Source organism: Rhinopithecus roxellana, chromosome 16 (genome assembly GCF_007565055.1).
Source record: "Rhinopithecus roxellana isolate Shanxi Qingling chromosome 16, ASM756505v1, whole genome shotgun sequence".
In the NCBI taxonomy this organism is placed as follows: Eukaryota; Metazoa; Chordata; class Mammalia; order Primates; family Cercopithecidae; genus Rhinopithecus; species Rhinopithecus roxellana.
Window position 1 is genome coordinate 53,766,127 of NC_044564.1, and position 13,045 is coordinate 53,779,171.

Sequence of the window (13,045 nt, forward strand, 5' to 3'; positions counted from 1 at the left end):
GGACAATACGGGGACATGGGGACTATGCTACAATGAAAGAAACCTAGAGACCTCACTTAAATTTAAATGAACAAATACTGTCATTTCAGAAAAGCTGCTGACTGTCCATCTAAACTTTATAGTTTAACCTACCCCCATCTCAACTCTGCCAGACCCAGAAATTCAGCAGGGATTTAATTTAAGACTTTGCTCTGGGAGAAAATATTAATAATCATACTATAATAACAAATAACTATTGAACATTTACCATGCTTCAAGCACTATGTTACAACTTTAAATGAACTTCGGTAGGTATATTATCAGCATCATCATCAATTCTGAGATGCAAAAACAACCTCAGAAAGGTGGCCGGTTCTGTTCTGAATCAAATAGGAGGAATGGGTGGGACCAAGATCAAGTGTAGGCAGCTCCATGACAGGGTTGTGTTGTGAACCACTGTGGGAGGTAAGAGAGGAGTGGAAGAGAGGAGGCAGGAGAACAGTAACTGTGAGGCAACCACACCTGAGTGCTAATTCTATGCCAACCTCTTTGCTATCATAACACAGCATAACAACTGAAGATAGTTTGTTTCATCAACCCCCATTTTACACATGAGGAAAAGGAGGTTTTAAGGGATTATATGACCCCCAGCTGATAAATGCTGGAGCTAGCATTAGAATCCAGACAGATGCTCTAGTGACATTTGACTCAATATTCTTGCTGCTACCGGGAAGAGGCACTTAACTGAGCAGTCTGGCTGGAAACTTGAACTTTGAGGTTCTTCTAACTTCGAGTAGGATGAGGAAAGTTTTCATTTCGGTCTCACTTTGTTTGATGTTTTATGTTTGTCTTCCTTAAAAAGTATGAAAAATGGGCAGGTAAATGCCCTCAAACACTGTAACTTAATCCTGAATAGAGATGGCTTAACAGCACGGAGAGAAAGTGGATCAATTACTCTTCCTCAGACCACAAGTCCAATTACTAGGGAGTAATAAAACCAAAGAAAGCTAAAAATGGAACATGTAAAAACAAAGAGAGGATTGCTCTTTAGTTTTATTATTTTTCATAGACTAAATCAAGTCTTTCCCCCACAGCAAGTACCATCTACTGCATGAGTCTCGAATCTCAGATGTTTGTGGGAGTCTATTACCCACCACATTATTTCCCTGGTATTTGGTCAGAGTGAGAAGGCATGATGAAAATTTTGGCAGGCTTTATACAAGGCTGATCAATATTTTTCATTTCCCCATTTATGTGTCACTACAATTCACAGCTGAGAGGACAAGTTAACCGGATACAGCATAGGACAGAAAGCCAAGCAGATACTGAAGTCAAGGCAAAGACAGAAGGAAAAAATTAATGGAAAGAAGCTGAAGGAAGAATGGTTAAAAGAAGCAAAATAGGCCAGGCATGATGACTCACACCTGTAATCCCAGCACTTTGGGAGGCTAAAGTGGGAGGATCGCTTAAGACCAGGAGTTCAAGACCAGCCTAGGCAATGTGGTGAAACCCTGTCTCTACAAAAAGTACACAAATAAGCAGGAATGATGGTGCACGCCTGCAGTCCCAGCTACTTGGGGGACTGAAGCAAGAAGGCTGCCTAAGCCCGGGAGGTCAAGGCTGCAGTGAGTCATGTTAGTGCCACTGTACTCCAGCCTGGGTGACACAGTGAGACCTTGTCTCAAGAAAAAAAAGAGGAAGAAGGAGGAGGAGGAGGAGGAGGAGAAGGACAAGAAGCTCATAAAAAGCTTACAAATCCACCACTGCACATAAAATGAAGGTGGTGGACCCAGTCTAGCCAGGACTAGAGTGCTCCCACATTTACCCAGCACTAGCCCAGCATCATCAGTCTCATCTATGCTACTATCAATGATGACAGCGGGTTCAGGTCCCAGACTCGATACCAAGAGAGGACCTAGAAGAGAACCTTGAAACTGTGGCCAATTTCAACATGCCTCCCACTAAGATCTGTGTTGGTAGGCAACAAGTTGATGTTGACACCTCAGGCTCTAGGTTCCCCGGCACTGCTAAGTTTTGGTGCCTTTCTTCTTGGGTGCCCACTTACTCTTAGGGACCGGAAAACTGGCAACAATGGGACAAAGCTATGCAGATCTAGGGGCACAGTCAACTTTTAAGTCAGTTAGATAGCCAACCTCTGTCTACCTCCAAGCTTGCCCTGATGGGTTAGGATGAGGAGACTGTATCTGAGCCCATTGATTGTGTCTTCAACTAAATTAAGCAGAGCTTGGGGATAGTGTAGTTTTAAGAACATCAAAATCAAACCATCACATAGCCAGAAAATCGATAAAGAGCCCATGAGCCCAGGGTTAGATATATAGACATTAAAACCATTTTTTTTTTTAAAAGAGAGAACTATAAAGAATGAGATCAGGAATGCTGAAGACCAAAGTCAGGTTTCCTGGAAAGGAAATGGGAATTAGGAACAGTCACTAATTCTGCTAAAGTCTCCTGCACTTGATTCTTCCTCACAAGTTTACCCCATGGCACATCAAATCTACTTATTTTTCCATACAATTTGGGTAAGAGTAGATATTCATTAAATTTGCTTCTGGACTACTCACTGCCCCCTTTAGCACAGCGCCCCCATCAACATCTAATAAATTAATGACCTAAAGCAAGAGAACAGCCTCCCATGAGGCTTCTGCTAACACAGCTGTGCAAAGAGTGATCAGATGGATCTTTTGGCTTTGTGAGATATTTAATAGAGCAAGAGGAAGACAATGGAGCCTGAGCATCAAAAAGGACTTTAATTGTATTTGTTTTCTTTTACTAAAAGAAATAAAGCTGGGGGTAGAAACTGTTAATTAAATTTTACGTGGCATTGCTATTTTTAAAAAAAATGTCAAAATAAAAAAGAAACCAAAGGATGATGAGACTGAGGGAGGAAAAAAGAGTTGGGGAGAGAGAGGAGTAGGACTAGAGGGGGCAAATGAGAGAGAAGGAGTGAGACTGATGAAGAAGGGGAGGAAACTTCCATTTGAAAGGCTCTATGAGGCACTTGGTAAACCCCATGGTGAAATGACATGGAACCCAGCTCTGTCAGAGGTTGTAAGTACCCAAAGTAAGGGATAAACAAAGATAAAGTTCTAGAAGCCACAAATATGAGACAAATTCTTCGGATACAGAGAAGGACCCAGGGAAGTCCTTCTAGGAAGTACTACCAGAGGCTCCAAAGGAGAGAAGAGAATTATGGTCGATGGGTAAATTCCACTCATGTTCCCAGAATTCCAGGGACCTGGTCAACACCAGAACCTCCCATCAGACACTTTCAATGCATTTATATAGTTCAGTAAGGAAATGTTATTCTGGCTTTAAAACAGGAGCTAATGAAGAAAGAGAATTCTCTTTATAGTTAAATTATGAATTTTTCAGGAAATTGAACTTTTGTGTGATGGCGTACCTATACTGCATTTACATCTCTCAAACCTAAGTATGGGCAATAAGCAAACATACCACCTAGTGGCGGACTACCTGTAGTGCTAGAAACACAAAATCCATTCCCTTTTGATATAAAAAAAGGGTTTTTTTTTTCCTCATAAGACTTTAATATCCAGTAGTGAAACTAGCAGCTTATAAAATTTGCAGTATTGGAGAGAAGGAAAAAATCCAAATATATATTATTTCCTTTCATTAACTGAATACTAGAGAATGGAAGAGACTTTATAACTGCAGGAAGAATACATCCTTTCATTAATCCCAGCTGCTTAATTAAATCAATTGGAAGTCTCTAATTTCATTGTGTCTTTTCAGATACTTTAAATCCATTTATTGGGAGAAGAAGATTTTAGATGGCTAAAGTCACATTTGGTTGAATTTCTTTAGAAGACATAATCTCTTAGTGCAGAAAGGGATTGTCTGAGACAATCAACTGACAGATTCCCTCCCAGTACTTTTGAAGGCTGTCAGAGGACAAAGCAATCATCATACACAGTGGGGCTGATTCCTATAAGCCACGTACGATAAAAAGAAAAAAAGATTAGCCTCCTCGTTCAGTAGTCACACTTTAGTCCCTGGAGAAGGTGGAATTTTACCACAACATCTGGCCAGCAGAAAACTACCAGGATTGAAGAAAATGTATTTACCCATCCCTTCCTGGAAGAGAAGGTAATTCAAAGTAGCAAAGAAAAAAGTGACACATTTCAAAACAATAAGGGGAGAAAAAAATCTGTACAAGGTCAAAGAAGGAATATCAGAACCTAATGGTCATTCAAGACATGTCTGCAATGACTTTCTGGTTGTATTTAAGCATCAGAAACATTTTTATTTTGGGGAAGGAGAGATACAAAATTTAACAAAGTAAGCGATGGATAATTAAGAAGTGCCTGTTTGTGGGGCTGGTTTGAGTGTAAACACCAGTCTTCCTCTGTAAGTAACAGATTACTGGCAAGACTTGGGGGCTCTGCATGTAATCCCAACACTTTGGGAGGCTGAGACAGGCGGATCACCTGAGGTCAGGAGTTCGAGACCAGCCTGGCCAACATGGTGAAATTCCATCTCCACTAAAAGTACAAAAAATTAGCCGGACCTGGTGGCACACGCCTGTAATACCAGCTACTCGGGAGGCTGAGGCAGGAGAATCGCTTGAACCGAGGAGGCAGAGGTTGCAGTGAGCCGAGATCATGCCACTGCACTCCAGCCTGGGTGACAGAGCGAAACTCTGTCTCAAAAAAAAAAAAAAAAGAAAAAAAGAAAAGAAAAGAAAAGGAAAAAGTAACATTACTTTTGCTACCCACCACACGCCCCCTGCCAAAAAAGAGAAATTCTCAACTACGGAAAAATGTGATTTCTGGAAAGCTGCTGCTAAGAGAAATCTTGTCAAATTGTACTACCATATTATCATGACCCACCACTGTTCTCTTTCTACCTCTTTTTATGAAAGGGCAGAACTTACACATGTTTATATTTTTAAAAACATTACAAAAGATGCCCTTGTTCCATCTTGAGATAAAATTGAATCCCTGATGCCACATTCACAGGGAGCTCCAAGTGGTTAGTAAATTCTCTTGGGGCTTATGTTCTCCCAGTCATTTCCCCTTCTGATTCTCTGTTTCTGCTGAACTCCTCCCCACACTCAGCTCTCACCTCCTACATCCCCTCTGGCCTCTTTATTGATTCCCAGTCTATTTAAACAGTCTCTTTTGCTAATTTTCCTAAAGCATCAGTTACTCATGGCAGGGGGGTATATGATACATTTTATAGAAGGTCAGAAGCCATGATGGGGATTATATTACAGCAGCCCACAAATCCCAATAAAACAAAATATAAAACTAATTTTATGGTGCTTAATTGAGTGAAAAACAATATAAAATTGTATGCCTAGTGTTTAGGGGGGGATCAGAGGGAAAGGTCTTGCTCTGTCACCCAGGCTGGAGTGCAGCAGTGCTATCACAACTCACCACAGCCTCGAACTCCTGGGCTCACCACAGCCTCGAACTCCTGGGCTCACCACAGCCTCCCACCTCAGCCTCCCAAAGTGCTGAGATTACAGGTGTGAGCCACTGCACCCAGCGGTGTGCATATTCTGATTGTGTTAACATTACCCACTAGGAAGAATAAAAAAAAAGGAAATACACAAAAGTGTGAATAGTGGTTATCTTAATAAAATTATTGTTCATTTTTTTCTTCCCCTTCCTCTCAAACTTTCTACAACTTCTTTGATACACTTGCCTCTCTACATGTCAAGGTGGGTGACCTTCTCTTCCAGCCCCCATATCTCTGGGCTTCCTTTTCATATTTATAATGGAATGTCATCTCTGCCCAGCTTAGTGAAATGTTGCAAGCCTGTGGCTTTGCACTTTCCCATCTGCTGAGAAGAGTTGCGTTCCAGGTACTTATCAGAGATAACCTCTAACTCTTTGCTGCTCAATATTTCGCAAAACTTCAGTTGAAAATAAATAGTATAAATGGAAGATTGCCTGGAGGTTGTTTCTTTCCCTTTATAGAATTACACTTTGGCAAAATGCCAAGAATGAGGGATGTTATACAAAGAGGTCTGACACAATTCAGTCGCAGTCACTGCAGGGCATTTTAGGAACCTGATCATCAGAGCTCAAAATACTTTTTATGAGTAAGTGTGAGAAAACTTACTTCTGTTCTTAACACCAGGGACAACTGAGCTCCTCCTAAAAAACTTCATTTTTTTAAATCACATAACCAAATGGGATTTTCCTCTTTGCTTTAGTCACTGGGAAGCCTACAAATGTTTATTCCACAGGTATACATTTTCCGTATTTACCTTTGCCATATTTATCCTTCCCCTTAGTCCTCATTTATTTTATATTCTTTTTTTATTGTCTTAAAGTTTTTATGAACCAAGACAGTTATAAGAAAAGCACTTGCCCCACTGTTATGAAGAAAAACAAAGTTGAACAATTGCCCATGGAATGATGGAGACATATGATCAGAACTTCTTTTCACTCTTCAGTGAAAAAGACAGACAGCATCTTCTTTGGTAAAACAACACTGATCAAGGAAAAGAAGAATACTTTAATATTTTCTCTGTGAATCCTGGGCTGTTTTCCACAAAAAAGCTGGATCTCTTTAAGAGCTTCTGAGCTGGCAAAATGTTTTCATTAAACATATTCAAACAGTTTTTCTCTGTGGTTTGCCCTGGGAAAATGTGTGTGCATGAGTGTACCTAGTTGCTTGCTTTGCATCAACAAAAGGACACCTTAATATTCACTTTTTAGGAAAAGCACGTATATAAGGAACAATCATATGAATTTCTGTTCCAGGGCCCTTGCAGAGCAGTAATAGGTTCTAGCTCTGCTTAGCTGGGGATAAGTCACATGAGACAGCAAACCTGGAATTTCATGGCAGAGCTTGTGTATACCTCCTGTTGTATAAAGGTTATTGTGTGATCATCATACTGCCTTGTTACCCAGGCTCTTTGGAACTCAGTAGGAAGTATTAAAAGTACATAATCTTAAGTATTAAGGTTTAAAGAGAAGATCTTTGCTATCAAATTTAAGACAGTCCCTTCAATATAATCCAGAGCTGGCTTGTTTTCCCCCTCAATGACTTTCTAGAAAAACTCTCATCCCTTTTTGCTGAAATGGAGCTGTACCTTGTCGCAGGATGGTTCTATATAGCCTCAGTTGTCACTAATGCCCTTCCCCACAAATATAAGCCCCTTTTAAAAACCAAAAAGTAACAGATGCTGGCAAGATTGTCAAGAAAAAGAAACTCTTATATACTGTTGGTGGGAGTGTAAATTAGTTCAACCATTGTGGAAGACAGTGTGGTGATTCCTCAAAGACCTAAAGACAGAAATACCATTCAACCCAGCAATCTCATTACTGGGTATATACCTAAAGGCATATAAATAATTATATTATAAAGACACATGCACATGTACATTCACTGCAACACTATTCACAATAGCAAAGATATGGAATCAACCTAAATGCCCAACAATGATAGACTGGATAAAGAAAATGTGGTACATATACACCATGGAATACTATGGTAGCCATCAAAAAAATGACGTAATATCCTTTGCAGGGACATGGATGGAGCTGGAGGCCATCATTCTCAGCAAACTAAGGCAGGAACAGAAAACCAAATACCACATGCTGTCACGTATAAGTGGGAGCTACATGATACAAACACATGGATACATAGAGGGGAACAACACACAATGGGCTGATCAGATGGTAAAAGGTGGGAGGAGGAAGAGGATCAGGAAAAATAGGTGTAAGGCTTAATATTTGGGTGATAACCTATACAACAAACCCCCATGACACCAGTTTACATATGTAACAAACTGCACATATATCCCTGAATTTAAAAGTTTTAAAAAGTCCCCAAAAGATGGCTGTATGACTGTAAGCAACAACAGTTAAGTTGCTGGAGTTCACTGGAGTTAACTAAGTTCTTACTATGTGCCTGGAACAATGCAAAGCTCTTTATGAAGATCTCATTGTCCTTCACCACCAGCCTTCTAGGTAGGTGCTGTGGTCTGAATGTTTGTGTCCCTTACAAATTCCTAAGCTGAATCCTAATTACAAACACGATCGTATTAGAAGATGGGGCATCTGGGAGGTGATGAGGTCATGAGAGATCAGTGCCCTTAGAAGAGGCCTGACGATGCTGATTTGCTCCTTCTACCATACGAGGATGCCTAGAAGTTGCCATCTATGAGGAACAGGCCCACACCAGACATCAAATCTGCTGGCACCTTGATCTTGGACTTCCCAGCATCCAGAATTATCAGCAATAAATTCTGTTGTTTGTGGATTCCATTTAAGGTATTTTGTTAGAGCAGCAGGAATGGACTAAGACAGTAGGTCTATCTCCATTTTAGTGTTCAGGCTCAGACCACTGAGTAACTTGTCCAAGGTCAAACAGCTACCAGATGACAGAAACAGGATTCAAACCCAGATCTGTCCAACTCCCAAATATATACCCTTAAACATGACATTATTGGGACTCCATTTGTCCAGAAGAGCAGAAAGTCTAAATCCTCTTTCCATGGCTTGTTCACCCCAATAGAGCTAAGAAGTTCCAGGTACTCACTCATGGGCAGAGGGTCTGCCAGTCCTGCTTTCTCCCAGTTAGCCCCTAGAGCCAGAACTCAGTCATGCTTCTTTGGTCTCCAGAGTACCATAATAGCTTGTAACAGAAGACAGTTGCTTTAGAAAAAAAAATTAGTCCAGAAACCTGGTGTCCCATGAAGTTTAAAAAGGTCTTCCATTGACTAACCCTGACTTCACTAGAAGGCACGGTCACCTCCAGCTATGTCCAAAACAGTTTAAGTGAGGCTGGGCCTCTACCCTAGAGTTTCTTATGACAATGTTAGCATTCCCAGAGGTGTCTTGGAAATATGAGGGCACATTTTAGTTGTCATAATGACTGAAGTTTTTGTGTTGCTGGCTTTTAGTGGGCCAGGATTCCAGACATCCTGCAAAGCAGATGACACATCCTACATATCAAGAAAAATGGTCTACAGGAGACTGAGGCAGGAGGGTCATTTAAAGCCAGGAGTTTAAGACCAACCTAGGCAACATAGCAAGACCTTGTCTCTAAATAAATAAATAAATAAATAAATAAAACTTTAGCCAGGCATAGTGACACATGCCTGTAGTCCCAACTACTTGGGAGGCTGAGGAAGGAAGATGACTGGGAGCTCAGAAGTTAAGGCTGTAGTAAGTTACAGTCATGCCACTGCACTCCAGCCTGAGCAAAATAGTGAGATCCCTCCCACCAAAAAAAAAAAAAAAAAAAAAGTCTACATGCTTCATATATCCAAAGATATCCCAATAGGCATCAAGGGTTTCCTCTTTATTTATAATTATCTGAGCAAAGGTTTTGATTTTGCCTTATATATAAGCAAAAATTACTTTTTTAAAGTTTTATGATAACTGAATTTTTCAGGAATACAGCTACTCCGTCTAGAAAAGGGAAGATTGCTATGTATTTAACTTGGAATATCATCAATTGTGGCTCACCATTTCAGAAAATCATGTCACTAACAGCGACACTACTTGTGATATGATAGTGTCCATTTCATTCTACTACACCAGTATCATATGGATACGATGACCTATGGGCTGCCACATTCATGAAGATCCTACATGTGCAATATCTGACCACTGCACATTGTCTTCTGAAGTGGTTTGGCCATATTGTTTTTTATAAATTATTTTCCCTTCACGTTTCCTTTATATTATAATCAGGACATTATTTTGATTATTTTTTATAGATTATATATGTATGTATATCTTATATATGATTTTCGTTTCAGGACAGGGAAAGGGCATTTCAAGATATTTCTTACCCGAAGGGGCAACTGATAGCGTTGGGAATCACTCTACTCTCCTACCTAACAGAGTGCAAACCCCTGTCTGAATAATGTGGATCTTCAGGTTAAAAAAAAAGGAGGCTTCTTTACTCAGTGTTATCTCAGCTGAGGATGCTCTATGCCAAAAGTGATTTGGGCTACCAGCTGCCATCTTTTTAGATTCAAATGCCCAAGCCATTTGCTCAAAGCAGAATCCTTCACTTTTTGGAAAAAGGCAAGATCCAATGCCATTGCTAACATCCAGCACAACTCTGTCCCCATAGGCACTTTAATACAGGGACCTTTTTATATTCCTATGGCACTGGATCACCCAGACCACTCAAAGGTTTCTGTAACCTGAAATTACAAGAAGACGGGGTTGAGAGATTTTGGTCCCTTCCCTCCCAGGAGGGCCATTAAAGCCCTGATGGAAGTTTACTTACCCCTATCCTGCTTTCTTCCTTACAATTTTAAATTCTTAATATCTATATACTGTCCCAGTGAAAAACCTCACTGGACACTCCACCAAAACTACTGACAGTCACTTTATATACTTATTCTCCCTTCGGATCCAGATGAAATGCTATAAAAGGCCAGAAGTTGAGCAAGAATTATTTCCTTTCCCCAACTGAAGAAAGTGAGGCTCAGAAGGACTTAAGGGACTTTGTCAAGGACACAGAGCTCATGAATGCAAAGTCTGGACAAAAACCCTAGCTTTTGAATCCAAATGCCAGGATGGGTCACACCATAGTAAGGTGATGGAAATTTTTGCAAAGCCATCTCAGAGTCGAACAAGTTCCTTCTACAACACATCTTTGAAAGTTTTTTCCTTCTTTCTCAAGCAAAGTAACTAGAGTCATCCTCTAGATAAGCAGATAAAATATTATTTACAATTTAGATGGCACTTTATATTGAATATGGGCCAGAAATCCTTCTAACACACACAACTCACGCACACTCATACCCAAACTCCCACCTGTTACTTGCTCAGCTGCTTATTAATGGAATGGGACATTTACTCACACAACTTAAAATCTTATCTGGGGCTGCAGACTTCATATTGGAATTATCAAACATTTCCACCTTATTAGCCCCTGCATTCCTGAACTCAAAGGTCCTACAGAGCCTGAGGAAGGGAGCCAGAAGTTTAAAGAGCACCACTTTTTAGTATGTTTTCCTGCTCATAATGAGGGAGTTTAAGGTCTCTTTATGCTCTGAAATCCCATGTTGCTTTGACAAGGACCTCTCTTCCTTTCCCTTAACAAACACTGGGCATTCACCAATCTCCTCTCAGGGCACCTCTAAACTCTGGAGAGCAAAGCAGCGCTCTCCTGACTACCGCTGAGAGTTCACCCAGACCCAAGAACCACATGCAGCTCTGTAAGGGAGAGTGGCTACAGGCTTCTGGGACCTGGAACACTGGTGCTTGCTACTACCAACGGGAGCATCTTCAGGCTGAACATAGGACAGACATGCGTACTCCCGCCTCCCCAGTGCCTACTCGTCAGAGTTTATATGTTAAGACTGGTGCTTGATCCACATTGTCTATGTCAGTGAACAAGTACTATAGATTCGCATTCAGTGGTTAAAATTACACACAGCGGACCCTTACTGTTAACTTCCTTCCATGAAACAACTTTAGTACAAGATAAGTGTCTCTTGTATCTGGTCCAAGACCCTGTGCTGCCATGTTACACAAGGATTACAGTACAAAGTGTCCTGTCTATGAGAGGTTCATGCTATGTCCTCCAAAGGTCACAACTTTATCAAGGCTTTAAACATTTTCAGTCCGAGTTCTGATTGCAGTAGAATTTCAGTGGTTACAGAAGACACGATAAGTATAGTCTGGATACAGATTACCCTGGTTAGTCACTTAAATGGTGCTTTAAGTGTGTGCATGCAGGGGCCTCCTACTGTGGGCTCCGTGGTTATGGTCCCAGACATTACAAATGCCAATGCACTTGAAAAAAAGTTTAAAACTAACAAAAGGAAGAAAAAGTTACATGGCAAAAAGTGTAATGCTCCTGGGATCTCCAACCTTATTGAACATGACAACATGTATATAATGACAAAAATTCCACAGATCCACTCCCACATGATACTAGAGATCAAGACCAAAGGAAACACAGGACTGTAGCAGGTATTTCTGGGTGAGAAAAGGGAACATAATTTTATGGGGGAAAAGGGAGTTTTTGTGGGGGTAGGAGTTTCCAAGTGCCCACATCAAGGGGTTGATTTAGGCTTGGGAAGGGAAGATACTGAAAATTTATCAGCCACGATAATGTGTATGACAAAAAAAGTTGAGAAGATGAATTTGGCAGTGAAATTTTAAATAGATGCCACAAAACATCACAGTCTCTTATTTAATCCATATAAATCAGTAACTCCCATAAAACCCCCAAGAAGATTTTTAAAAATTAACCAGAGAGTGTTTGGGGAGAAAAATATAAAGACCCACCCCTGCCCCCCAAATCCAGATGACCACAAGAAAGGCACAGTCAACTTGCTACTTTGGTTGTAAATCCAAATGTGTACACTGCCAAGTCTAGACACAGGACAAGTATTTATAGCTGAGCAAAATTTAGATGGCCAGTAACTTTTCCTACCACAGATACTTTGGTGATTAAGGAAAAGATTCTGGCCAGGCGCGGTGGCTCACACCTGTAATCCCAGCACTCTGGGAGGCCGAGGCAGGTGGATTATCTGAGATCAGGAGTTCGAGACCAGCCTGACCAATATGGTGAAACCCTGTCTCTACTAAAAATACAAAAAAATAGCTGGATGTGGTGGCACGCACCTATAATCCCAGCTACTAGGGGGTGCTGAGGCAGGAGAATTGCTTGAACCTGGGAGGCAGAGGTTGCAGTGAGCCAAGATCCTGCTGCTGTACTCCAGCCTGGGTGACAGAGTGAGACTCTGTCTCAAAAAAAAGTAAAGAAAGATTCTGATGATGACCAGAGGCTGGGAGAGGTGGGAAGGGAGGGGAATGGAAAGTTGCTGATCAAATAGAAGAAAGTATGAAACAGAAGGAATAGATTTTGAGATCTATTGCACAACAGGGCGACTACAGTCAATAATCGTGCACTGTATATTTCAGAATAACTAGAGGCTGAATTTCAAATGTTTCACCATAAAACATGATAGGTGAGTGAGGTAATAGATATGTTAATTAGGTTAATTTAATCATGTCACATTGTATACATATATCAAAACATCAAATCACACTCCATAAATGTATACAATTATGATTTGTCAATTAAAAAT

The 13,045-nt window shown here is 40.7% G+C and overlaps 1 long non-coding RNA gene across 1 annotated transcript in view; it reads right to left on the minus strand.

The window, feature by feature from the left end:
* The window catches only part of LOC115893924, a 101,372-nt gene that overhangs the window by 76,072 nt on the left and 12,255 nt on the right, over positions 1-13,045 (minus strand). The gene's annotated exons all lie outside the window — the stretch shown is intronic.